The 22,124-nt window shown below is 40.7% G+C and overlaps 2 long non-coding RNA genes across 3 annotated transcripts; one reads left to right on the forward strand and one right to left on the reverse strand.

Annotated features, from left to right (window-relative positions):
- Positions 1 to 9,522: 9,522 nt before the first annotated feature.
- Positions 9,523 to 15,946, forward strand: LOC121375958. The gene is made up of 4 exons (XR_005958377.1): positions 9,523 to 9,734; positions 10,531 to 10,611; positions 13,283 to 13,317; positions 15,914 to 15,946. It is a non-coding gene; the product is annotated as an uncharacterized LOC121375958 (long non-coding RNA).
- Positions 14,283 to 15,754, reverse strand: LOC121375959. 2 transcript variants are annotated; one of them, XR_005958378.1, is made up of 3 exons: positions 15,425 to 15,754; positions 14,793 to 15,042; positions 14,283 to 14,520 (listed from the first exon to the last, which is right to left on the reverse strand). It is a non-coding gene; the product is annotated as an uncharacterized LOC121375959 (long non-coding RNA). The 2 variants fall into 2 exon arrangements; XR_005958379.1 differs by having other exon boundaries at positions 14,332 to 14,420.
- Positions 15,947 to 22,124: the final 6,178 nt, after the last annotated feature.

Consider the following 22,124-nt stretch of genomic DNA (forward strand, 5'->3'; position numbering starts at 1 on the left):
AACTCCATTTGAGCCGAATTCGACATATCATACGACCCAAATCGTTTTGCCAACTTGTGCATAATCTCTGTATACCGGAGGTTCTGGGGGGGGGGGGGGGGGGGGGGCCAATATAAGGGCATAATACTCACTGGCCTTACCCTGTAATGAAAAACAAAGTTCCTCTTTGCACCGCTGTGGGGGCCAGTTCGCACACTCGGCCATGTATTGAAATTTGGTCTTAAAAACCTTCCAACTACTTTTGCCGTCATAATCCACATTTTTTTTGAAGTGAAATAACCTTTCCTCCAGCGCACCCCCCCCCCCCCCCCCCTTTACGGGAACCTCCCCTCCGAATGAAAATTAAATCCACCCCTGTCTACATCAACCCCTCCTTGGCGATATGGGAAACGACCCTGAAGCATCGACTTCCCCTGTGGGTGAACGGTAGAACCACCCCTTTGGGGGTGAAATCTTCCTGATAAGAAATGGGGCTACTCCTGTGTCGAGTACACAAGTGTAATTACCACCCTCTTTCGGATAAGAATCCTGTGTGGATAACCACCGTCTCGAAATCGCCCCCGTTCGGATTATCCCCCTCCAGGCATGAAATGGTACCACCCCTGTTTGGGTGCCTACTCTCTGGGTAAGAATCACGACTACCCCTGGCCGGTTTACCCCCCTCTGGGCAAGTGTAATTACCACCCTCTTTCGGATAAGAATCAACATCATCCCTGGTCGGGTTACCCCTTTCTGGGATGAAAACCAAACTGCCCCTACTGGCATTTGTCCCCTCCCCCAGATGAGTACCAAGACCACCCCTCAGTGGTGTCCCCTCCCTTCTACGGTATCGGACCCCGTGCTTACTGAACGGTGATACCTAGAACTCCTGTCTACGTACCCAGAACTAGGAAGGGTCAGCATGGAAATATGTTGTACTTCCTGCGGGCCGACCTGCAAATCCGGGGGTTGATTTCCCCCGATAGCCCCATCATCATTATAACCCTGTTCCCAGAAAAACACAATAAATAACGCAAAGTATGTGGGACTATGAAAAAATTATCTTTTATTTCCCCAAAGTCTAACAATTAATTTTGAACCGTGCCAAAAAAATTAAAATTACCACATTACCAGTCCGAAATACTACACAGTCAAAAAGATAAAAAGTACAACCAATACCAATCACTAATCAGTAAGGAATAATTTCGAGTAAATTAAATTTACCTAAAAACTACCAATTTTTTTATAAAAATCCAATATGGCGGCCAATTAGAAATTTAATAAATTTTCACTTTTTACGAAAAAATTAGAGACCCAAATACAAAAAAAATATTTATTTTTTGCTTTCATAACCGATCAGGTTTGAACACGGCTGCTCGCAGCGCCATTATTGTAAATTTATCTGACATCTTAGTTTACGTTTTCAAATTTTAGCGCCCTAAACATGCGTAAACTAAGATGAGGATCAATTAGGACATAACCATATGGAGTTTTTAGATTTGCGGGTTTTATTCTCTATTTGATCCCGCAAATGTACTTTTTCACCGAAGGCGTTATCTCCTAAATAACACCCGGAAAGCTAATGACGTCATTAGAAAGTGACGTCATTAGCAATTGGAACCGGCGAAGTTGACGATTTAAGGGTCTACAGTTAGATTGTAGCCAGGTATTTTTTTCAAGAAATGCCAAATATACAGTTTATTATGTAGAAAAACGATTCAGTTTACAATGGACATAAGCATATGGAGTTTTAGGATTTGTAGCCAGGTATTTTTTTCAAGAAATGCCAAATATACAGTTAATTATGTAGAAAAACGATTCAGTTTACAATGGACATAACCATATGGAGTTTTAAGATTTGCGGGTGTTATTTTCATTTGATCCCAGAAAAAGAATGTAATTAACCAATCACAAAACAGAACACTCTCCAGTCAGTTTATAATACAGTTTCACATTAAAAATATGGCTATTACTACAATATGTATAGTGAGTATTATATTTGAATAAATATTAAAAATATATTTAGATAAAAAATACAATTAGAAATAATCAAAGCTATTTTTTAAAATTAAAAAGAAGTTTGTCCCACCCTATCTTGCAAGCAATATTTTAAACACCACGCAGCAACCTGCTGACTGCTAAATCAATCTCTTCTTTTCATAAATAAAACACTTCCTTTTTTATTGATTTCTTCAAGACATAAATTCAACCAAACAAATTGCAGCTATATACTTTGTTCTTATGACGTTTTGCGCTTCTATATTTGAAAATAGTAAATAACACGACTCAACAGTTGTGTTTTTTTTGTTTAGTGAGCGGGGGTAGATCGATTGTAAGCACGTGTGTAGCCTACTTTTGATTGCATCAAATATGTAGATTTTTCTGCATTGTGGGTTCAAGTAACAATTAAAAAATTTCTTTGACTAATAAATATAATAAAATTACAAAGCAATATATATTAATACAATTATTAGGTACCTCGACTCACCAGGGTTCATGTCATGTCATGTCATAGGGTTTTACGTGCACATTCAGAACAAGCTGTTGTAGCGCACGCCTGTCGTGGGCACAAGAGCCGGCCTTGGCCGGCTCCTCCGTCCATGACAGGAAAGGTGGGGGGAGGGGAGAGGAGGGACCGCCTGCACTGGCAGGTGCAAGGGAGCACCAGCAGCCCGATCAAATCGGTAGCAGGCGGGTGGGGGTGGGGGTGGTGCTATGGAATTTGAATGGAGCAGTTAAATGCCAAAGAGAAAAGGGTGCGCAATTTTGATTGAGGGAATTTGGCGCAATTTTGAACGGTCGGTTGAAAGGTAAATGGCCGAGCTAATATAGGTTTTGATATTAGTGTATCGAGAGTAGCTCGTTAATTTTAGACCTCTACGATGCTCTGGTGTCTCCCTAGGTTGCCCATAGGGCCCTTATAAAGGGCCTGACCGCTTCGGGTCGTGGCATCACTAAGTACCAAGTTATTACCAGCAGCAAGTATTGGGGGTTTGGGTGGGGGAGGCCGATATTCTTTTGTTCAGCTTCCCCCGGGTGCATTGCAGTGTCCCATGCTACGTTTGTGTAAATATCAATATACGTAGTACCGTGACCTCGATTAATTTACGTCTAATTTGCAAAGTTATCAAATTCTGACGATCCGTCGTATTTTGTTCATCTTGATTTTCGTTGTTTTTTGTATTTTTAGAAAGACAAATATCTTTTAGGTTCATATCAATTAGTAAAGCAATCATTGCTTAGCCTTGCTTTCACAGATGTCCAAACGTTTGGTGAATATGACTTTTATTTACGTTGGTATTGTCTGATGACTATATCGAATGAGCTGTAACTCTACACTGGCACTCTGTCTAAAACGGCATATTTCATCGGTCCCAGGTGAATCCGGTTTAGACAGATATATACTGACACACAATGAAAACGCAAAACAGATATTTTTCAATATTTTGTTGTGGTTAATGAAAAATATATTTATTGGAATTAAAATAACAATTTATGAGAGGAAGCCATTGATTGGTACTTTTGTCTGGGTTTTAATCCTGGTTTTGTTCTCGTTACACATACAATAGCAGAAACACACAAAATGGTGTGAAATGCGTTCACTACATGCTCAGTCATGTTGCTTGCAATGCACGTGAAATGCCAGTATGTGGACACATAAAAGTCACGTAACGGTGTCATATTCCTCGTCACATTAGGAATGCCGCGACTCAGAGAAGAACAAAGGGGGCGAGCGTTGGGCATAGTTCAAGGGGGGACTTCGCAAAGCCAAGTTGCTAGGACCTTCAGAGTCCATCCATCAACTGTTGGACGACTTGTTGAACGTCATCAACAGACCGGGAGTGTCCGTGATCGACCTCGACCTGGTCAACGTCCTGTTACGACCCCACGCCAAGATCGGCAGATTCGACGACACCACCTCCGTGACCGATCTAGAACTGCGACGATGACAGCAAGCAACACGATAGGATGTCATGGAAGGCCTATCCATCCGATGACGGCTTGACTCAGATGCAGACGCCCGTACACCGGTAACATCATGACACCGCGACATCGTGCTGCGAGACTACAGTTTGCTCTCCAGAATGGTAATCATCCACCAGCCTTTTACCGGAGCATTGTTTTCTCAGATGAGTCCCGTTTCTCTTTCTCCTTTGCCGATGGAAGAGCAAGTGTGTACAGGAGACTCCGTGAACGGTACGCTGACGGATGTGTGAGGGAACGTGATCGGTTTGGGGGCGGATGTCTGATGGTATGGGGGGAAATCAACTGTGATTTCAGGAGTGATCTCATCATTGTCCACGATGCTCTTACAGCCCAGCTTTATGTTGACGTTATTCTAAGACCAGTTCTTCAGCCACTTTTGCGCCGTCACCGAAGACCAGGAGGTCCCCTTCTGTTTCAACAAGACAATGCCCGTCCACATACTGCAAGAATTACCCAGGCATTCCTGCAACAAGCCGGTATTACCGTTATGAACTGGCCCGCCGTTTCACCGGATTTGAACCCAACTGAACACATATGGGATGAGTTAGGACGTCGTGTACGTCACCGCCAGCCACCACCGTGTAACGTCGCTGAGCTTGCACAGGCGTTGCAGGAGTGGAGGAACATTCCTGTGGCTTATTTGAGATGTTTGTGCCAATCCTTTCCCCGTTGTCTTCACGCATGCTCACGGGCCAATGGTGGACACACCAGATACTGACCTTGATATGGGGGGTGGGGGGGGTTGAACTTTTCGATTACGAATGCAACTCGATTACTGATGATAACTGGCCATGTTTCCATCTGAATGTATCTCATGAATACCAGTTATTAATGTCATATTACATTATCCATCAATTCATTAATAGTTTGTCGTTATTTGCAATGAAAAGTTGTTTTTGCGTTTTCATTTTGTTTCAGTATACATCGTGTTAAATTCTGATTGCCTGTGACAGCATACATAAATCTATGTTTCCATTAGTAGCGAGGCATATTTTATATGCACGACCTCGCACGACCAACAGGTCATTGTAACCCAAAGATAATAGAGCATTGTTCGGAAACTTAAATAGATGTAGAGTTCTCCGCGGAAAGTGTCATGAGCCCAAAATAACTTAAACCTCGTACAAAACTATAGAACATAAGCTACGACTAATAAATGCAAGTAAATCGTACAACAAGGTGTTTACTGACAGAATAGTCTGCTAGAAAAATTTAATATTGAAAAGCAAATGTGTCAACTAAGAACAAACGATTCGAAAAAGCTTTTTAAAAAAAAAATACTTAAACGACCAAACGATGGAAAAAACATATCACCATCAGACGAATTTTATATCCTTTGTTTTTTAATTGGTCTGTTTCCGTTGACTTCCAGAAGGCGTTTGATTTCATTTCTAGGGCTAGTCTATGACAGATACTGTAAGAAAATAATTTAAAAGGATAATTTGTAAAAATTATTTATCAAATGTATAAAGGAATACAATCTTGTATTTTCACGAACAAAAATGGAAATTCAGAACTATTCCCATGTAACATGGGTGTCCGTTAAGGAGAAAATTTGTAGCCGGTCCTATTCTCTCTTTGTTTAAATGATCTAGAAAACTATGATAAAGTCACAATTGTAATTATAATTGAATATCCCTGACTTCGGATGACGTATAAACCTTTTGTGAAATGGCCTTGGACTTTGTATGCCGACGATACTGCGCTTCTTGCAACAAATGTCTCTGATCTATAGCAACCCCTTGATGTTTTCACTGTGCAGTAACAAATGGAAACTTAAAGTCAATGTAAATAAAACTAAAAAACTATTTTTAATGGAATGGAAATGATTAGAAAAAAAGAATATAGTCTTGGAAACCATGAGCTATAAAATGTAAAATAACATGAATATTTTAGGTTTAACTTTTACCGAACTGAACAAACTTCATATAACCAAAAGAACTACTAACACAAAAGGCGACAAAAGCAATGTACTTTGTTCTATCATAGTCTAAGACAATAACTTTTCAATAGACTGTAAATTAAAACTATTTGACTCCATGGTACTTCCAATTCTTTTATATGGGTGTGGAATATGAAGTTATGAAACTATTGACATTATTGATACTACACATATAAAATTCTTGAGACATATCTAACCCGTGAAAAAAAAAACGAGCACCACTGTTCATGTTATATGGTGTACAAAGACGAAATCCCCTTAAATTAATCGTCCAACAAAAAAGTACACGTTTTAGGTCCAAATTATATCAGTCCTCGTTTTTATTGTATCAAGTAATGCTATACGACTCATTTGTATTCTAAATGGATATAATTATAAATGAACGAAACATGTGGAATATATATTCAATCACCTATACATAACTATTTTGTGTCTATAATCCCTCCCATCATTTTATAAAACTGTTTTCTGTAAATAATTTCAGTTTGGTTTGACGTAAGAAGAAAAGTAAAAGTGATTTGAAAATAACAACAAAAAAACCCAACTATTTTTGTGTCCAGTTTACAAATCAGTCTGCTCAGCAATAAATACCTTGTAGTAAATATCATCGTATAGTAAAAGGCGTTCCATGTCGGACGGACTATAGGAGCTTCTCTTCGATAAATCTATTTCATAACTGCGTGAAATTATGACAAAATAATCAGTATCTACAGCAATGGAATAGTGACACATCTTATTCATGAATCCCGTGCTTTCACATGCGATTGTCTCAAAGTGAAAACTTAGAAAGTGAACTACCAGTCGCTCTAAGCTGTACCCCTGCGCGTGCTGTAACCTCACCGTGGTGCAGGGGTGTAACATTCTTTTTCAGAATGGCCATACAGCACAAATCCCTTTGTTTTTTTCGGGATACAATTAAGATTTTGAGTAAAAGTCAGTATCTATCTGTGATATTTGTATTTTTGCACAGTTCTTTACACTGTGTTTTTATTTAAATCTTTTTATATTGATGTTGATCATCACTTTATTTGTTTGCATTACCATAGTTTGACACCCAATAGCCGATGTATTTTTCGTGCTGGGGTGTCGTTAAACATTCATTCATTCACTCTAAGCTTTATTGTGAAACCTGTGATGTCGCAATGTTTTTCTACGGTAAACAGAACCGTCAAATCCTATAACAAACGTTTATCTACAAAAATGGCTGTTGAAATTGAGCTATTGCACATTCGAATTCATCAGCTGTATAATCCCAGGCCATAACCAATTATACAGCTGGGCTATTTCTCGCTTCAGCCAGTGCACCACGACTGGTACATCAAAGGCCGTGGTATGTGCTATCCTGTCTATGGGATGGTGCATATAAAAGATCCCTTGCTGCTAATCGAAAAGAGTAGCCCATGAAGTGGCGACAGCGGGTTTGCTCTCTCAATATATGTGTGGTCCTTAACCATATGTCCGACGCCATATAACCGTAAATAAAAAATGTGTTGAGTACGTCGTTCAATAAAACATTTCCTTCTACATTTCCTTCGAAAATGCAATAGTTATGACCTAACAGTAGATGTTTCATGATATATACAAGTCGTGTATTCAGCCTCTTCGCTTTCACCCTCCTTGTAAAATTGAATACGTTTGCTTCTATATACTACTCAAAAGAATTTAAGGGTCAAAAATTTATAACCAAATACGTTTCAGAGTGTATTAGATTGATGATGTAAACTACACCAAAAATTTAATTTATTGTTCCATATTTACAAAAAAACACAAATAAACGTCACTGTATACAAGAAAGTCACATGACATGCTGTCAAAGTTGAAGGTTGTCAAACATGGATTTTACACATTAGAACATTCGTTTAATAGTGTGTGAATCCACCCCTGGCGCGAATACACTCGACACATCGTTGCCTCATGCTGTTGATCAGACGTCTGAAGAACTCTTGGGGAATGGCCTGCCACTCTGCCATAAGAAGTTGACCCAGATCATGAAGGTTGGCCGGAGGGGCATGGTTATCCCGAACTCTCCTGCCTAATTCGTCACAGGCGTGGTCTATTGGGGCCAAGTCAGGCGAATATGCTGGCCAATCCATCCTGGCGATACCTTGTTGTCTGAGAAAATCCGTTACCACCCTGGCGCGATGGGGTCTGGCATTGTCATCCTGCAGAACTGCCCCGCCGCCAATTTGCTGAAGGCCTGGGAGAACCAAGGGCCGGATAATCTCATTCAGATAGCGGATTCCATTCAGATTGCCATCCACCACATAGAGGGGGGTCCTGTGGTGGATAGAGATGCCGCCCCACACCATGACGCTGCCACCACCGAACCGGTGACGTTGTCTAACGTTAACGTCAGCGAAGCGCTCCCCAGGACGTCTGTAGACACGAACCCGACCGTTGTTGAACTGGAGACTAAACCTGGACTCATCAGTGAACATCACTAGACCCCACTGAACACGTTGCCACCGCAGATGAAGCGTGCACCAGTGACGACTGGCCGTTCTGTGACGTGGTAGGAGTGGTGGTAGAACAGCCTAGCGACGGCAGCGTAGATTATTGGCTCTCAGACGATTGCGTATGGTTTGATCAGACACTCGAGTTCCAGTCGCAGTCCGCAGATTGTCACGTAATCGGCGTGCAGTGGTTGTGCGTTGACGTAGAGCCATATTGGTGATGTAGCGGTCCTCTCTATTTGTAGCGCTTCGGGGTCTTCCCGAACGTGGACGATTTCGAACAGAATTCGTTGCTTGGTACCGTTGCCACAGGCGGCCAACGACACTCTGACTGACACCAAGTCTCAGAGCAACATTTCTTTGCGTATTGCCATCCTGAAGCCAAGCAATAGCCCTTCCTCGATCTTCGATAGTCAGTTGAAGTCGTACCATTGTCGAATTTGGAGTGTGCACCGTACACGAACGCAAGCTCCAATTATACGGAAATTCAGCATTGGGAACAAAGCGTGCAAATGAAGCGCTTTGTGAAAAAGCAAGTTATGGGCACTTAGCAGACCTTTCGCTTTCGCCCTAATTTACGTGCAAATGTAAGCATGTTTTCGCCATTAGAACTAGTCGACAGTGTCAATGACAGTGGATTTTAATTCATTTATGGGTTGCTTAGACCCACTTTCGTCAAAATGGAACAATACCATGCGTGACATTATGGTCTACCTAATATAATTGACATTCAGAAAATAATGTCGAAAATATCGTCTGACCCTTAAACTCTTTTGAGTAGTATATATGCAGCGGTTGTTTGAACATTTGTGAGACGAAAGCTACGGGACATTATAATTTTATGGTAACTGACCTGTTAAACACCCACATTACGCATTAAAAAATAGCATTTAAAAACAAAATTGAAAAGCCACACCGAATTAGTTGCAGTTGGAAATAGTAGAGCCTAATACGAACAATTTAAATGAAATAACAACAAAGGAAACTAAAATACGCACGAGCACAAATGATACCCGAATGTAATATTAAAAAAACAACAACATAAAACACAACAGCAAACAAACAAAAACAACCGTAGCCTCATTTCGTTGTTAAAGAACACATGATTTATACAGCAACGAAGAACGTACAAATCAAAGAAATCCGGAACATTTATCATTCAGCTTACCGGTACCACCCAAAATAGTATACATGTATTTTACTTCCCGGGCCGACACCTTTTAATCCATGACGTAAGGAAAACGCTGACTTTTAAAAACATTTTTAAATTAGTCAGCCAAAACAGGATGACAGATATTTGAATTATCACGCCTCCGAGCTATAAAGTTGCTGTGCTTTGCCTATTCGACGGTTAGTTGTTACATTCGGAAGACGTAAGTACATGTACATATATCAGAACTTTTATTTCAAATGCAGAAATGTCTTTCAAACCTTATTTTGTTTTAATTGAAGATTTAACTTTAACGTAAAACCTTAGCTAATTTGTATTCATAACGATGTCATAGCACTTCAAAGAATTATGTATTTTTGGAAAATATATTCCATTCATGTTGTGTAATTCCAGACGTGTATCCAATTGTTTTTCAACATATAGTATGTTTGTAATTGATTATCGTGGATTGAGGGTGGGGGTTTTTTTTAAACCACAAAAAAACGAACAAACAAACTAGTGATTAATAAATATTATGGTAGTGTAACGAGGGTGTTGTGTTTTATTCCAGAACGTGTTTTGTTTAGCTCCAGAACGTGTTGTTTTATTTTAGAACGTGTTGTTTTATTCCAGAACGTGTTGTTTTCTTCCAGAACGTGTTGTTTTATTCCAGAACGTGTTGTTTTATTCCACAGCGTGTGTTGTTTTATTCCAGAATGTGTTGTTTTATTCCACAGCGTGTGTTGTTTTATTCCAGAACGTGTTGTTTTATTCCACAGCGTGTGTTGTTTTATTCCAGAATGTGTTGTTTAGCTCCAGAACCTGTTGTTTTGTTCCAGAACGTGTTGTTTTATTCCAGAACGTGTTGTTTTTCTGCAGAACGTGTTGTTTTATTCCAGAACGTGTTGTTTAGCTCCAGAACCTGTTGTTTTATTCCAGAACGTGTTGTTTTATTCCAGAACGTGTTGTTTAGCTCCAGAACCTGTTGTTTTATTCCACAACCTGTTGTTTTTCTGCAGAACGTGTTGTTTTGCTCCAGCTACCAGCTATGTTGAGAGTTCTTGCCCTCTTGGTGGCGTCCCTCGCCGTGGTTCAGTCGGGTACGTCAAAAACATTTATACTGTGGATTTTGCTCGGTGTACACATTCTGTTACTACCGCTCATGGACGATTTGGTTGGTTTTCACCGTCCAACATTCACTTAATAGTAGGGAGTCTTGCGTCTGTTTCGTAACAACGCACAGCGCTAGACTCAGAACGCAGAGTACTGTTTTATTAGTCAAGCCGATTAGACCAACCTTTAAAAAAAGTATGATTTACATGCATTAACACAGTTTGCGGATGATTTTTTTGTTTTTTTTTTTTTGGGCTTCATACCCCGATGAAGGTAAAAGAAACAGCAGACAATCCTTAAATGAACCATTGAGTTTCTTTATGTATGAACGTTTCTGTACAGGGTGTATACTACCAAATCAAATCCCATAGATGACAATAATAACATATTATGTGGCTAAAACTCTTACCTGCTGTGTATCAATATAAATACTACCACCCCTAATCCTTAAAGTTAATCAGAAACAATTGGGTGTGAAGCTGCTCATTTCAGAGATAACGGGTAGCGTCTATGACTAACCTAGTTCGGCACAAAATATGAATACTTTTTTAACAAGTAACCCATACATGTTTTAGGCACAAGGCTACTTGACACAGTGGTACTAGATGAAATAGAATTGCATACATTTTTTTTTGTCCAGATGAAACTTTTTTGTTTTACAATCAACACACGTTTATTTATAACCTTCACAGGACTTGTGGTATTAACTTCGTATCAAAAGCACCTCGAACTTTGACCCAGCCGGAAGTCATTTGGTTTAGTACTATCTAAAATTACATCCTATTCGTCCATCTAGGTAATCTGGTGCCAGAGATGTTATATTTTATGTTTTTTAAGATTGCGGATAGTGGTCATCTTGGATTTAGTTGTCCAAATCTCGACAATAACTATTCCAGTGTCTTTGTAATGCCAACATTAGTGGGGAAATGACATCTCATTCGTCCTTATAGCTGAACTGATGCCAGAGATATTTCATTTTGTATAAGCATCGGCAGCCCTTTTGAATATTGCGATTTATTCGAGTTAACCGCTCATTAAAGGGACATACCCTAGTTTCAACCCGTGAAAATTAACACTAAGTTTAATTAATCTACAAACCTGTAACTCATTTCGATAAAGTTACAATTGAGTGAAACATGACTCTGTGACTTTGAAATGGTGAAATACCCTCTAAAAATAGACTAAACCTCGACTCCATAACTGTTATTTCTCAGACGCACGTGCGTTTTTATAAAAATATGAGAAATGCATTTTGTGATATTAAAAACACCAGGATGACCAAATTCACTTCGAATGTACGGAAATGGATAATATAAACAATAAAATATAAGTAAAAAAAATTATATGCCTTAGTGTTTAAAAACTAGGGTATGTCCCTTTAAAAATAGGAGCTAATTTCTGTAAAAAATATTTCCGATTGTCAAATCCATCAAGAAAAAGGGAGGAACAAAATGATCACGGATCAAAAAAAAAAAGACCCTACTAACTGTAGATGGGGTTCAATCCCACTTTTGGAAGGAAAGAAGGAAGGAAGGAAATAGTTTATTTAACGACGCACTCAACACATTATTTATACGGTTATATGGCGTCGGACATATGGTTAAGGACCACACATATTTTGATGGAGGAAACCCCCTGTCGCCACTGCGTGCGCTTCTCTTTTCGATTAGCAGCAAGGGATCGTTTATATGCACTACCCCATAGACAGGCTAGCAGATACCACGGCCTTTGATGTACCAGTCGTGGTGCACTGGCTGGAGCCAGAAATAGCCTAATGGGCCCATTGACGGGGCCTACTTTTTGTGTGGAAAAATATATTACACACAAGATTATAACAAGAAAGAAAGAAAGAAATGTTTTATTTAACGACGCACTCAACACATTTTATTTACGGTTATATGGCTTCAGACCACACAGATATGATTATAATAAGAGTGCAGTGACTTAAATGCAGATCTTTACAGATTTGGGCTTACTATAGATGCTTCGTGTAACTGTGGATATTATACAGAAAACATAATTCACTATTTCTTTTAATTTCTTTTAATGTAAAAATACATGAACAACAGAGGCATGCTATTTGTAGCTCGATGCATTTATAACCAATAGATTTAAAACTACTTTTATATCGACGAAATATCTTAAGTGATCTCGATATTTACAACTGCTTTTATATTGACAAAATATCTTAACTGATCCCAACAATAATAAAAAAATGATCTGTGTCCAACAATGGCTTAAAGGCGCAGACCGTGAAAATGGACATCAAGTTTATTTAATCTACAAACATGTAACACAAATATGGATAAGGTTATAACAGAGAGAAGGATTCTGTCCCAGGTCGGATCACTGGCTATCCAGAAACAGGACCCGGGACAGACATGCTCGAAACTCTAGTGGTATATGAGCTTGTCTCATTAACTATTACTTCTCAGACGAACGTGCGTTTTTAGAAACTAGGGTCTGTCACTTTAAACAAAAATCGTTTTGATTAAAAAGAGTAGTGGTTTGAAGGCACATCCATTGTCTTTGCTTCTTTTCGTGTATATCTAGTTTCTTTCAAAATCATGTTGTACATAATATCTATTTTGTTGTTTATGCAATACGATATGTTTTCAATCAATCAAAACAACAATAGCCTGATGTCATCTCTTTCAGGTATCAGCAGCAGGTGTCTTAATTGTATCTGTCAGGTGAGAAATTTCCACATTTTTCTTTCGAGGATTCTAACATGTTACCGCTTCAAACAGCGCTCCGCCAACTGGTGTATATTCAGGGCTGTTTTATGTCTTGTTTAAAACCGGTCTCGGTGGTGTCGTGGTTAAGCTATCGAACATAACGCTGGTAGGTACATGGTTCGCAGCCCGGTACCGGCTTCTACCCAGAGCGAGTTTTAACGACTCAGTGGGTATGTGTAAGACCACTACACCCTCTTCTCTGTCACTAACCACTAACAACTAATCATCTGTTCTGGACAGACGATCAAGATAGCTGAGGTGTGTGCCCAGGACAGCGTGCTTGAACCTTAATTGGATATAAGCACGAAAATTGAAACGAAATGTCTCATTTGTCGTGTGTGTGTGTGTGTGTGTGTGTGTGTGAGAGTGAGAGAGAGAGAGAGAGAGAGAGAGAGGAGAGTGATGTGTGTATGGGGGGACGTCTTCGCATCCTTTAAACCAAGTCTTACAATAACTATCAATATATGTTATAGACAGCTAATATCCATTGATAAAACACTATGATGACGAATCGTTATACGTTTCAGAAGTAAAAATATATCTATTATTTACTTACGGTTAGTACAAAGAGTGGCCAAGTGATCCGAATATTGGCATCTCAAGTTGAAGAAAGTGGCTCAAATTGCACCAAAGTGGTGGTCACTCAATTACAGGGTATTAATTTTTCAATTACCGCCCTCTGATTCTTATTATCGAGAGAGAGAGAGAGAGAGAGAGAGAGAGAGTCTCCCAGTATAACCCTGCACCTACATGACTTCTCCAAGTATAGCCCTGCACCTACCTGACTTCTCCTAGTACTACCCTGCACCTATCTGACTTCTTCGCCAGTGCAGTCTCCCAGTATTACCCTGCACCTACCTGACTTCTTCGCGAGTGCAGTCTCCCATCGTGCACCTACATGACTACGTTTTCTTCGCCAGTGCAGTGTCCCAGTATATATCTATGCACCTACCTGACCCAGACTTCTTCGCCATTGCAGTCTCCCAGTATAACCATGCACCTACCTGACTTCTTCGCGAGTGCAGTCTCCCAGTATAACCATGCACCTACCTGACTACCTGACTTCTTCGCCAGTGCAGTTTCCCAGTATAACCCTGCACCTATCTGACTACCTGACTTCTTCGCCAGTGCAGTTTCCCAGTATAACCCTGCACCTACCTCACTACCTGACTACTTCGCCAGTGCAGTTTCCCAGTATAACCCTGCACATACCTGACTTCTTCGCCAATGCAGTCTCCCAGTATAGCCCTGCACCTACCTGACTTCTTCGCGAGTGCAGTATCCCAGTATATCCATGCACCTACCTGATTACTTTGCCAGTGCAGTTTCCCAGTATTATGCACCTAGAGAGAGAGAGAGTCTCCCAGATAACCCTGCACCTAGAGAGAGAGAGAGAGAGTCTCCCAGTATAATCCTGCAGACCTGACTACCTGACTTCTTCGCCAGTGCAGTCTCCCAGTATAACCCTGCACCTACCTACCTACCTGACTTCTTCGCGAGTGCAGTCTCCCAGTATAACCCTGCACCTACCTGACTTCTTCGCGAGTGCAGTTTCCCAGTATAACCCTGCACCTACCTGACTTCTTCGCGAGTGCAGTCTCCCAGTATAATCCTGCACCTACCTGACTACCTGACTTCTTCGCGAGTGCAGTTTCCCAGTATAACCCTGCACCTACCTGACTTCTTCGCGAGTGCAGTCTCCCAGTATAATCCTGCACCTACCTGACTACCTGACTTCTTCGCCAGTGCAGTCTCCCGTATTTGTCCTATACTACCTGACTTCTTCGCCAGTGCAGTTTTATAACCCTGCACCTACCTGACTTCTTCGCGAGTCAGTCTCTTTAAATCACATAGTCCATATAACCCTCAACCTGACATGACTTCTTCGCGAGTTCAGTCTCCCAGTATAACCCTGCACCTACCTGACTTTCTTCGCCAGTGCAGTTTCCCAGTATTGCCCTGCAACCTGACTACCTGACTTCTTCGCCAGTAGTTTCCTAGTATAACCCTGCATACCTGACTACTTTCTTCGCCAGTGCAGTTTCCCAGTATAACCCTGCACCTACCTGACTTCTTCGCCAGTGCAGTCTCCCAGTATAACCCTGCATCTACCTGACTACCTGACTTCTTCGCGAGTGCAGTCTCCCAGTATAACCCTGCACCTACCTGACTACCTGACTTCTTCGCCAGTGCAGTCTCCCAGTATTACCCTGCACCTACCTGACTTCTTCGCCAGTGCAGTCTCCCAGTATACCCCTGCACCTACCTGACTTCTTCGCCAGTGCAGTCTCCCAGTATAACCCTGCACCTACCTGACTTCTTCGCCAGTGCAGTCTCCCAGTATAACCCTGCACCTACCTGACTACCTGACTTCTTCGCCAGTGCAGTTTCCCAGTATTTTACCTGGCTTCATTGCAGTCTCCCATATATATACTACCTACCTGACTGTGTGTCTCCCAGTATATATATACCTACTTCTTCGCCATTGCTATAGTATATATATATTCTTCGCCATATATCCCATATATATATATATTATATATATTTGTAGGTATAGTCCAGCGGCTGTCGTAACATTGGCTGTGTAATGGACGGTGGTTCTCTGTCCTGTGGACCTTATCAAATAAAGAAAAAATATTGGACAGACTGCGGCCGCCTCGGATCAAGTAAGAGACTTCTTATTATGACATAGTATATATACTTAGCTTGGGGGTCGATACACGAAAATCTGAAAAATGCCTGTAACATGTCAGAGTACCTTGGGCATTGAATGTTGACAGCGGTCTCATGCTGCTGGTGAGACGGTGGATCTCTGGAATAGTGATAGAGATCCATTCACGAGTTAAAGCATGCTTAAGGTTGTGGACGTTGTGAATAAGCGCGTGGTTCTCTTGTACCCTACGACCCAACACATTCCATACCTCCACAATAGGGAACACATCAAGCGATCTTGCAAGCCAGTTTAAGCTGTATCCTAACCGGACGCGTGCGACGCGACACATTTATCTGTCGTGCCTTACGCGTGCGATTAGGATGCGGCGCTTGAAAAGAAAGAAAGAAAGAAATGTTTTATTTAACGACGCACTCAACATATTTAATTTACGGTTATATGGCATCAGACATATGGTTAAGGACCACACAGATTTTTAGAGGAAACCCGCTGTCGCCACTACATGGGCTACTCTTTCCGATTAGCAGCAAGGGATCTTTTATTTGCGCTTCCCACAGGTAGGATAGCACAAACCATGGCCTTTGTTGAATCAATTATGGATCACTGGTCGGTGCAAGTGGTTTACACCTACCCATTGAGCCTTGCGGAGCACTCACTCAGGGTTTGTAGTCGCTATCTGGGTTAAAAATTCCATGCCTCAACTGGGACCCGAACCCAGTACCTACCAGTCTGTAGACCGATGGCCTACCACGACGCCACGGAGGCCGGTGATGCGGCGCTTGAAGTCAATGATTTCGAAAATAATCGCTCGCATCGCACGCATCCGGTTAGGATACAGCTTTGTCGGTTACAATCGCCGTATCCTAACCACACGCGTACGGCGCGACATATAAATCTGTCGCATCGTACGTGTGCGGTTAGGATACGGCAATTGAAATCAATGATTTCTAAAATAATCTGTCGCGTCGCTCGCGTCCGGTTAGGATACAGCTTTAGTGCTTAAATATTGTTCCTCTAAAAAGTCCAGTCGTTTAGCTGTATCCTAACTGGACGCGTTTTAGAAACCATTGATTTCAATTGCTGCATTCTAAAGCTGTATCCTAACCGGCCGCGAGCGATGCCAGCGATTATTTTAGAAATCATTGATTTCCATTGCCGCATTCTAACTGCACGCGCGCGACGCGACAGATTTATATGTCGCGTCGCACGCGTGCGGTTAGGATGTAGCAATGGAAATCAATGATTTCTAACATAATCGCTCGCGACCGGTTAGGATACAGCTTAACAGCGCGCGTACGGCGCGACAGATTGATGTAGTCGAGCGCGCGACACAATACCAATAGCGATTGTTTCGATTGTTGTCGCGCAATACGAGCGATAAACATATATTAACTAACGAAACAACTTTTACTTGGCGGTTTCAACTGTTAATAACAATTTTAAAAAGAAGACTGTCATTATGGTCGCGTCTGGTAAAGCTGTATCCTAATCGGCCGCGAGCGACGCGAGCGATACGAGCGATTATTTCAGAAATCATTATTTCAATTGCCGCATCCTAACCGCACGCGTGCGACGCGACAGATACATATGTCGCGTCGCACGCGTCCGGTTAGGATACTGCAATTGAAATTAATTATTTCTAAAATACAGCTTTAGGATATAAATATTATCGCGTCGCTCGCGTCGCACGCGTCCGGTTAGGATACAGCTTTAGTCTGGCTGAATGCTGGCGTGTATGGTCCCGTTGAAACAAAACACCCCAATGTTGCTGCATGAACGGAATGACAATTGGTGTGATTATTTCGTCACTGTAATGCTGAACATTCAAATTCCCATGAATGATAAAAATCAAATCGTTTTGTCCTGTCATGAATTCCTGCCCAAACCATGACGCTACCACTACCACATCGATCACGCTCAATGCATGAGGCGACGTTGTACCTCAGTCAATGCCCAATGTGCTCAGACACGTTACTGACAATATTCAGATTTCCGTGTATGGACCCCCAAGCACCATTTAACGACGTGACAGTCACACATTTCATTTTGTATTGAAAATCTCCTGTTACTTATACTGACAAATGATGCCTCAATTAAATCCAGTGTCTGATTTTATTTTGGAAATCACGAGTTTTCTTTTATTGAATCAAATTTACCAAATTGCTAAACTTTTTTATGTACACACACCGACACTATTAGCGCATACGAATCATAGCCATTTCGTACCATGGTCATTGCGAGCCATTCATGTCATACCGTACTACCTTGCCATTTAGTCATTTCGTGCCAAAATCATTTCGTCATTTTGTTCTAAAGTTATTCGTAATATTGTGAAAAGTCATTTCGTATCATATTCATTTTGTACGAAAGTTGTTTCATACCTAGATCATTTCGAACCAAAGTCATTTCGTTCCACCGTCATTTCGTACCATGGTCGTAATAAAAGTTTACATTGGAACAACCTACAAATTGTGATACAATTTCTAGAAAAGTTATTTTTGGAGGAGTTTGAGAAGTGACAATTATCATGTTTTAGGTATCAATTGACTATGGTACGAAATAACCGGGTATTATTTAGTTGGATCTTTACCCCCAAGAAAAGCCTATGACTATGATACGAACTGACAGTGGTATGAACTGATTTGATATTATAGTCATTTCGTACCATGACAGCATTAAATTGTTAGTAAAGTCTACAAACCAAACATTCAGTTGTAGATTTTTTTTGATTTTTTTTATTATAGTAATACATGACTTGAATTGACTTTTTGCAATGGTACGAAATGACCATGGCACGAAATGACTTTTTGCAATGGTACGAAATGACTATTGTACCGAAATGACTAAATTTTTCAGCGAAATGCCTATTTGTACGAAATGACTATGGTACGAAACGACCAAATTAGTCAGGAAATGACTACGGTACGAATTGACAAAAAAAAACCCAGTTAAAATCCCTCCAGTTAAGAACTAACTAAGACAGACCAAACAATATACGGTACATGTATAATTCAAAATAATACGTGTACTAAATGACAAAGGACGAAACGTCTAGGGTATAAAACGGTAGTGAGTACGAAATGTCCAGGGACGAAACAGATCGGGTACGAAACGTCTCGTAGCTGCATGCACAACATGCAGGAATATAAAAAAGAAAATGTTTTTATTTAACGACGCACTCAACACATTTTATTTACGGTTATATGGCGTCGAACATATGGTCAAGGACCACACAGGAATTGAGAGAGGAAACCCGCTGTCGCCACTTCATGGGCTACTCTTTTCGACTAGCAGCAAGGGATTTTTTATATGCACCATCCCACAGACATGATAGTACATACCACGGCCTTTGATGCACCAGGCGCGGTGCACTGGCTGGAGCGAGAAATAGCCCAATAGGCCCACATGCAGGAATATAGACACCTCCACAAGTTTAAGTTGGTTTGTTTTGTTTAACGACACCTCTCGAGTACATTGATTTATTAATCATTTGCTATTAGGTGTCTGAACATTTGGTAATTTTAGCATATAGTCTTAAAGAGGAAACCCGCTGCATTTTTTCCATTAGTAGCAAGGGATCTTTTATATGCACCATCCCATAGACAGGATAGAACATACCACGGCCTTTGATATACCAGTCATGGTGCACTGGCCTGCATTTACCATAGTTCGACACCCAATAGCCGATTTATTTTTCGTGCTGAAGTGTCGTTAAACATTCATTCACTCATTCATTTTTGGTGCACTGGCTGGAACGAGAAATAGCCCAGTGGACCTACCGCGCATCAAGCGAGCGCTTTACCACTGGGCTACACCCCGCCACACACGTCCACATTTTATCTCATCTTATTTTCGTGCTTATAATCCTATTACGGTTCAAGCACGCTGTCCTGGGCAAACACCTCAGCTATCTGGGGTGCCTATCCAGGACAGTGGGTTAGTTGTTAATTGTTAGTTTTCAGTGCGAGAGAAGAGGGTGTAGTAGCCTTACGCCTACCCATTGAGTTGTTAAAACTCGCTCTGTGTGGGAGCCGGTACCGGGATGCGAACTCTGTACCAACCAGAAGTACGTCCGATGGCTTAACCACGACGTCACAGACGCTAGTGCACACGTGGACACATATAATGGGTTACGGGACGTTTCGTACCCGATTTGTTTCGTTCTTGGACGTTTCGTAAACACTAATGTTTTATACCCTAGACGTTTCGTCCCCTGGGCCTTGTTCCACGAAGCGATCTTAGCCCTAAGATTACCGTAAGTGCATAACGACTATATACACTTAAGGTGATGTTAGCACTAAGATCGCTTCGTGGAACAAGGCCCTGGTCATTTAGGACACGTCTTTTATTGAATTATACATGCATATTGTTTGGTCTGCCATAGTTAGTTGTTGGATTTTAAGTTGTTGTTTTAATATTATGCAACTGTAGTCATTAAAACATCTGAAGGGTCAACGGGATTAACGTCTGATGTCACATTTTGAGTTATGTGATATTTTTTTTATTTTAACATTTACAACTCTACAATTTTGGTATATTTATGCCTAAGAAAGCATAATTTACCAACTACTTTTAATCATTTTTAATGGCCTACCATAATTATAGGTATTTAATTTAGTGCGTCATTGTGACCTTGAAATACACGACCGTTATAATACTGACTATCTGTTTGGAAATCATACGTTATTCCAGTGGACCCTTCATCTCTGTTAGTCGGAAATATCTTAACAATGGCAACAAACTGGGATCAGTCTCTTTAATTTTACAACAATCTGTATTGGCCTCTTATCTCCCCTTGAACAGGCTGGAAGAGCTGTGCCCGGGATTCCAGCTGCGCTGCTCGCTGTGTGAGAGCGTACATGAGCAAGTATGGGCGACACTGCACACAGACAAGTACTCAGACATGCAAGGATTACGCCAGAATCCACAATGGCGGACCACGCGGTTGCCGAAAGCAGTCCACACTGCCTTACTGGGCAAAGATTCAACGATGTCTCAATTAAAGGAGTAATGTTATAAAAGAGGTCTCCACTATAACGGGATGTGACCTTCATTTGCAATAAAATGACTTGACTATATCCCACAAGTGTTTGTTGTACTCTGGTAACTACAAATAAAGAGATTTGTTTTAAAATTATTTTATTTCACCTTAGATTGATTTTAGTAAATGAAAATAATTGTTTACCTGTTCAACTTTATGAATATGTTTACATGTTCTTCTGCCATTTTAACACAGTATGTTAGGACTCGTAATTGAAGCTTACGGAAATATATGGGTTGTGCGTCCATGCTGTAATCTTGAGTATAATATTGTTACTATTTACGCATTTGTCTTACTGTAAAACGCCATTCTCCAACATGTATATACATTGTATATATCTTGGCTATGAACAAAATCACACGTGGCTGCACACAGGCGTCGCTTGTTCCAGCTTCTTACATTGGATGCACCTGCATGAAATGCAATTGCATAAACAACACATGTTCCAACTTCATGCAATAGTTGTACATGCATGACTTCACATAAACAACACATGTTCCAACTTCATGCAATAGTTGTACATGCATGACTTCACATAAACAACACATATTCCAACTTCATGCAATAGTTGTACATGCATGACTTCACATAAACAACATATATTCCAACTTCATGCAATAGTTGTACATGCTTGACTTCACATAAACAACACGTGTTCCAACTTCATGCAATAGTTGTACATGCTTGACTTCACATAAACAACATATATTCCAACTTCATGCAATAGTTGTACATGCTTGACTTCACATAAACAACATATATTCCAACTTCATGCAATAGTTGTACATGCATGACTTCACATAAACAACATATATTCCAACTTCATGCAATAGTTGTACATGCTTGACTTCACATAAACAACATATATTCCAACTTCATGCAATAGTTGTACATGCTTGACTTCACATAAACAACATATATTCCAACTTCATGCAATAGTTGTACATGCATGACTTCACATAAACAACACATGTTCCAACTTCATGCAATAGTTGTACATGCATGACTTCACATAAACAACACATGTTCCAACTTCATGCAATAGTTGTA

The sequence above is a fragment of the Gigantopelta aegis genome, chromosome 6 (genome assembly GCF_016097555.1).
Source record: "Gigantopelta aegis isolate Gae_Host chromosome 6, Gae_host_genome, whole genome shotgun sequence".
Classification (NCBI taxonomy): domain Eukaryota; kingdom Metazoa; phylum Mollusca; class Gastropoda; order Neomphalida; family Peltospiridae; genus Gigantopelta; species Gigantopelta aegis.